The sequence below is a fragment of the Eschrichtius robustus genome, chromosome 9, assembly GCF_028021215.1.
Source record: "Eschrichtius robustus isolate mEscRob2 chromosome 9, mEscRob2.pri, whole genome shotgun sequence".
Lineage (NCBI taxonomy): Eukaryota > Metazoa > Chordata > Mammalia > Artiodactyla > Eschrichtiidae > Eschrichtius > Eschrichtius robustus.
Genome location: NC_090832.1, coordinates 122,642,545 through 122,649,584, shown reverse-complemented (window position 1 = coordinate 122,649,584; position 7,040 = coordinate 122,642,545). Strand labels below are relative to the sequence as shown.

Sequence of the window (7,040 nt, the reverse complement as noted above, 5' to 3'; positions counted from 1 at the left end):
ATGGCAGTCGTGGTCATCACAAAGCTGGCAATAAGAACAACAAACAATATCCTGTTTCTCAAGCTGCGCTTCCCTGCGCCATATCATCACAGGGGTGGTAGTTTGGAAGAAGCGTCTACTCTGTGCCAGGCCCGGAACCCAAGGCGGGAGGAGAGGAGGGACTTCTGGGACGATGAAGAAATAAAGACTAGCAGAAGTTGGGGGAGGAAATGGGAAAAGATGAAAGTCCCAGAACCTAAGTGTGTTCGTCAGCGTTCTCCACAAAGGGTTAAATTAGGTCTTGTAAGAGAGCAATCTGCGAACTTCATCTTTTTTAAGTTTTTAGTCAATTTATAAAACTTGACTCTTAGCCTTTAGGTCAAGGTATATCCGTGTTTTTCTTTTTAATTTTTAAAAATTTTTAATTTTTTAAAAATTTTTATTTATTTATTTATTTATTTGTTTATTTATTTATGGCTGTGTTGGGTCTTCGTTTCTGTGCAAGGGCTTCCTCTAGTTGCGGCAAGCGGGGTCCACTCTTCACTGCGGTGCGCGGGCCTCTCACTGTCGCGGCCTCTCTTGTTGCGGGGCACAGGCTCCAGACGCGCAGGCTCAGTAGTTGTGGCTCACGGGCCCAGCTGCTCCGCGGCATGTGGGATCCTCCCAGACCAGGGCTCGAACCCGTGTCCCCTGCATTGGCAGGCAGACTCTCAACCACTGCGCCACCAGGGAAGCCCTCCCAAAAATTTTTAAGTTTTTAAACGTTTATTTGATTATTATTTTTTTATTGGAGTATGGTTGCTTTACAGCGTTGTGTTAGTTTCTGCAATACGGCAAAGTGAATCAGCCACACGTATACATATATCCCCTGTATAAAATATATCCATGTTTCTTCATCCCAATTTCCAAACAAAGGAGAAACCAACTAATTCAGAATCTCAAGTGGGATGTGTGCTTTACTGTGTAGCTGTAGAGGTTTCTCAGAGCTGTAAGAAAAGTGATCTATCCAAAGGATGTTTGTGATAGCTGAGAGTTCTAATACCATTAGATCACGTCGCTGAACATTTGGATCCAGACAAACTTCGTCATCCTTGAGACCATCTTTAGCTTTAGCAAATGTATCAACTAGTGAACCATCAGGCAAAAGCCAGAGCCAATCTCTTAACTGCCAGGAGGGACCCTGAACCAAAACTGTTACAACCTGGTCTTCCTACTCTTAAGAAATGTACTTAGGGACTTCCCTGGCGGTCCAGTGGTTAGGACGCCGCGCTTTCACTGCCAGGGCCTGAGTTCAATCCCTGGTCAGGGAACTAAGATCCGCAAGATGTGCAGCACAGCCAAAAAATTTTTTAAAAAACAATTTTTTTTTAATTAAAAAAGAAATGCACTTAAGGGGCTGGTTACTACTCCATAAGGAACTGGAACAGTAATTGTCCTGCCCTCTGGCCGCATCCTCTCTTTCCTTCTCTGAATTATAGTTTCATTTTCTCATTGGCAGCCTTGCTTTTGCTTTTCATCTGATGGGACAAATTTCAGATCCTATAGAAAGTCTTTTGCATTAAGCATGGGTATCCATGGGGTATCGCTGCCTGACTTAGGATGGTGGATGCTCGAGATCCTTTCTTCCGGTTTGAGGGAAGCCTGGCTTGAGAAACTGGTCTCGGAGCTGACCACATTCAGGACTCTGAGGCCCATGGGCAGAGGCAGCCGCCTGTGTTACTGGTTTCAGTGGCCTCCTGCGGGAGGTGGTGTAGCGTCAGTTTTGAAGCGTTCTGTTTCTTCTTTTCCTTGGACTCCTCCCTGGTCCTGTGAGTTGCGGGCAGCTGGGAAAGGGTACTTGGTAACACGGGATCCACAGGTGCTGTATTTGGGCCAGTCCACTGTTCAGGTACATTCCATTCTTCTCTGGCCTTTACAGAATTGCAGAGATAGTCTTGGAAACAGTTTACTGTACTTCTGATTCTCCTCTCTCCCCTGCTGAAAATATCTTGAGTCACGGTTACCTCTGATTTAGGGCAGTACATCATCATCTAGATCAGTCTTGATTAGAGGTCTTTTCTTAGCCTTAATGTTGACTTTGCAGCAATATTTTCCACAGACTTAGCTTCAGACAAAGACCTCACCTGTTCTGTGTGTACCGTCCATACTTTGGGCCGATCTCTCTTTTTTTTTTAAGGATGAGAAAAATGAATACTTGGATTAGGATTTTTTTTTTCTTTTTTTAAATTGAAGTATAGTTGATTTACAATGTTGTGTTAGTTTCAGGTGTACAGCAAAATGATTCAGTCATCTATCTATCTATCTATTCTTTTTCAGATTCTTTTCCCTTATAGGTTATTACAAAATATTGAGTATATTTCCCTGTGCTATACAATAGGTCCTTGTTGTTTATCTATTTTATATATAGTAGTGTGTATATGTTAATTTCAAACTCCTAATTTATCCCTCCCCACTTTCCCCTTGGGTAACCATAAGTTTGTTTTCTATGTCTGTGGGTCTATTTCTATTTTGGAAATAAGTTCATTTGCATCTTTTTTTTTTAGATTCATAAGTGATAACATATGATATATGTCTTTCTCTGTCTGACTTACTTCACTTAGTATGATCATCTCTAGGTCCATCCATGTTGCTGCTATTTCATTCTTTTTTATGTGGGCCAATCTCTATCAAGGTTACACACTCTTCATCTTCAATTCATAGCTCCTCTGCTTCTGCTAAAACCTTATCTGCTGCTCGTTTAACTTTAGCAGATCCCCAAAGACCTATTTCTAGGGGGCGTGTCTGTCTATATTCGTCAATGTCGCTGTTTCACCAGGAGATATCCAAGTTCGTCTTTCCAGTCAGGTCTCCGAACCATGGGAATATTTTCGGTGGCTGCAGTAGGACATGAACAGCGGGATGAGGAAAGTACACATTATTAAGTAGGAATAAGATAGACTCCAATGTGTGGGATTCTCTGGGTTGGTTTCCTTTCCAGTCTCCCAGACCACATAGCTGGTCTTGGCCTTCTCGGGCTGCTAGAATGCCTGACAGTCACCGTGTCGGCCTTCAGCACCATCCCCCGGGTGTTGTACTATTGCAGAAGGCTGAGCTCACGTGTCTTCCCCTGGCGTCAGCACCTCAACGAAGCAGCGGCACTAACAGCCGGCCATGCCTATGATAGCAGCTGGGCCTCCAAGCGTCCCACACTGTGAGGCCTCAGAAAGCCACAGGAGATCATCCTACTAGGCCTTTTCCCTCCTGATGTCATTTTTTTATAAGAGCAGGGTCCAAAGTGCCTATCTACAGCAATCACCTTCACTAAGAGGGGTTCTCCAAAGATTTCACGCTTCACCTGTCTAAAATTGGCCTCTGGACAACCTGCTTCTCCCACAATCTTTCCCGTCTTAATAAATACAGTCAGCCCTCTACACTTGTGAGTTTGCCTCTGTGGATGTAACCAACCGTGGATTGAAAATATTCAGAAAAAAAAATTCCAGAAAGTTCCAAAAAGCAAAACTTGAATTTGCCACACTCTGGCAACTATTTGCATAGTATTTACATTATATTAGGTATTTGAAGTAACCTAGAGATGATTTAAAGAATACAGGAGGATGTATATAGATTATATGCAAATATTATGCCATTGTATATAAAGGATTTGAGCATCCTCGAATTTAGGTATTCGCAGGGCCATTGGGGGGCGCTGGAACAGATCCCCCCAAATAAGAGGGACCACTATAGTCCTACTCAGTTGACGAGGCTCTGAACCAGAGTTATCCTTCATTTTTCTCTTGTTCCCACCCCGTATCCAACCCAGCCAGAAATCCCGTCTCCAGTCCAAGCCCAGTCATCTCTGGGGAGGTTTTCTACAATAACCCCCTATGTGGTTTTCCCATTTCTATCTTTAGCGTCCCACCCCCCAAAACACACACACATAGTTTAGTCTTTAAACTATAGCCAGAGGATCCCTTTAAAAGGCAATTTGGATTGTGTCACTCTTTTGCCAATACGCTCTAAATGCACCGACCAACCCAAAGAAGTCCTTTCTGGGGCCTCCACGCCCTGCACAACTGTGTCTCTAGGTGTCTTTCTGACGTGATTCACATACTCAATCCCTTGCTCACTCTGCTTGTCACACTGGCTGGTCCTCACAACTCCCCTGCCTGTGTCTGCTCTTGTACAAGCCTGCCCCAGGTCCTTTGCACCTGCTGTTCACACAGCCTGGAGCTTCTTCTTCTAGGCAGCCCAAAGCTGGATCCTCAATTCACCCACTTCCCTGCTCAGAGACACCTCTCCTCTAGACAACTCTATCTAAAATGTCACTCCCATCACCTCATCCTTCTTTATTTTTTATCATATCATTTATGGTGACCCAGTATCATATTAGATGGGAAAATTGGAACTTCAAACTGTCCTTATTTCTCTGTTTTTTCCCAAGGACAATTCCGCCAAAGGTAAGGATAATCCAGTGTACAAATAACGGGGACATCCATGTTCAGAAACTGACTGTAATTTGAACTCAGGTCCTGTTGCATCCCTTTGTGGCTCCCTGTGGACTGTTGTAATGACATTTTATAATAGTCTGCCAGACGCAATTTAAAACTAAACTCTAAGTTCTTTTCCCCTAACATTTCTGAGTAACAATCCCAGCCCTGACCATGCAGAGGGTCTGCAGGAGGTGATTTACTGGAATGGTGTATACACCAACCTGGGATTGGCACAGCGGCGTCAGTATCATATTTGCCAAATTATGTTGCTAATGAGGACATTTCCAGGGAGTTTCAATGACAGACTCTTCATTTACTTCCAGAGCTGCACGTCCAACTCCAACAGCCCCAGAAACAAGCTTGGTAACATCAGGGCATAAATCACCCTTCAAGTGAGCAAAGAAAATATGTCATGACTTACATTTGCCCTATGTAATAGAAATTGAAGGAGAACATTTATTATTTACTTACTTTGTTTCCTTTAGTTTTTTAAATTGTTCTAGTTGAACTATAAAACTCTACCAAATGTTTGGGCTTCCCTGGTGGTGCAGTAGTTAAGAATCCGCCTGCCAATGCAGGGGACACGGGTTCGAGCCCTGGTCTGGGAAGATCCCACATGCCACGGAGCAGCTAAGCCCATGCGCCACAACGACTGAGCCTGCCCTCTAGAGCCCATGAGCCACAACTACTGAGCCCACCTGCCGCAACTACGCTCCACCGCAATGAGAAGCCCGCGCACCGCAACAAAGAGTAGCCCCCGCTTGCCACAACTAGAGAAAGCCCAGGCGCAGCAATGAAGACCCAACACAGCCAAAAATAAATAAACAAAAAAAAAAAAAAAAAAAACTCTACCAAATGTCTTAGACTGACCTACATAGCAGAGTGGAGGAATTTGTAGTGGCAGTTAGAAAACTTAGATTTGTTTCCAGCAATGTGTAAACTTGTGGAAGCAGCTTGCCATCCTTCTGTCCCTTATTATAGTGGAGGATAATACAGTCAAACACTGTATTCCCATTTTCAGGAAATAACAAGTCCCATAGGCTTCCTCCTTTATAGGAAAAGAAACAGACAACTTAAAATATAAATAGAAAATACATTTATGGAACAAGATTTGACTGTCTACAAATCCCTATGTAAAGAGGGAGTTTCTCTAAAATTCTGTTTTTCTAAGTTTCCTGCATTTCTTCATGCATTTAGCCCACAAATATTTATTGAGCATCTACTATGTTCCACACACTTTGCTAAATAGAGCTAGGGCTAGGCAATGCAGAGGACAGATAGGGATGTACCCGTGTATTACTTTTATAATTAAGTTAGAAGACTATATTCTCTCTGATCAAAATACTCTTGAGTTTCATAAAAGTTTGAGGGAAAAAGTAGAAGGGATTGTCAACATTTCAAGAAAAATCTTGTAAACTAACAATTCAAATGAACTGAATAGTTGGGTTGCATCTACATGGCTATGGGAGAATCGGATGGCAGAATTTCAGAAAATATTTGCAGCTTTTGAAACTGGTCTCTCATACCCTTATAACAGTATTTATTTTAGCTCTGTGGTTTTTTGTAAATCTCTTTCATGAGGTTCTATGAACCTAGTGACCTCCTCATTGCCAGCGCCAGAGCCTCTATTGCCAAGAGCAAGGCCCAGCAGCCCAGGAATGGTGAGGCCAGAGGTCTCACGCCCTATGGAGGAACTGCTTACTGTGCATTTTTGGAAAGCAATTTGCAAGAATGCATTCTTCATCTCACATGACATTTGTGGAAAAATTTACTTCAGGTCTGGCCTTAAAAAAATTGAAGATATTATGGGAAAATAATTTGAAAAAGAATAGATACACGGATGTGTATAACTGAATCACTTTGCTGTACACCTGAAACTAATACAACATTGCTAATCAACTATACTCCAACATAAAATTTAAAAAATAATAAAAAATTGAAGATACTGATCATGGAACCTCTGATTCCCCTTTCTGTACCTTTCTCCTTCTAAAAGATAACCTCCTCAGTTTCCTGATGCTTAATGTGTTTTGTCCACAGGCAAACCTGCTTCTTGGGAATGATTTTGATAGAGTCATTCACACCAAAGTTCAAATGTCTAATGCGTCTTTCTCCTTTTCCATAAGCATTTACGCTAACAAGATTCATCACTTCAATCAAGGGGGCTCATGTCTGGGGGACTTCCTTGGTGGCACAGTGGTTAAGAATCCGCCTACCAATGCAGGGCACGTGGGTTTGATCCCTGGCCTGGGGAGATCCTACATGCCGTGGAGCAACTAAGCCCGTGCACCACAACTACTGAGCCTGTGCTCTAGAGTTCGTGAGCCACAACTACTGAGCCTGCATGCCACAACTACTGAAGCCCGCGCACCTACAGCCCGTGCTCTGCAACAAAAGAAGCCACCACAGTGAGAATCCCGTGCACTGCAATGAAGAGTAGCCCCCACTCGTGGCAACTAGAGAAAGCCCGCGTGCAGCAATGGAGACACAACGCAGCCAAAAATAAATTAATTAATTAATTATTTTTTTTAAAAAAGAGGAATCACGTCTGAATTTCTTGACCATCTGGTAATTGGAGACATAGAGTGACTT

The 7,040-nt window shown here is 43.0% G+C and overlaps 1 pseudogene; it reads right to left on the bottom strand.

Moving 5' to 3' along the window:
• Positions 1-909: 909 nt before the first annotated feature.
• LOC137769176 (parafibromin-like) lies at positions 910-6,596 on the bottom strand (annotated as a pseudogene).
• Between the last annotated feature and the right edge of the window lie 444 nt (positions 6,597-7,040).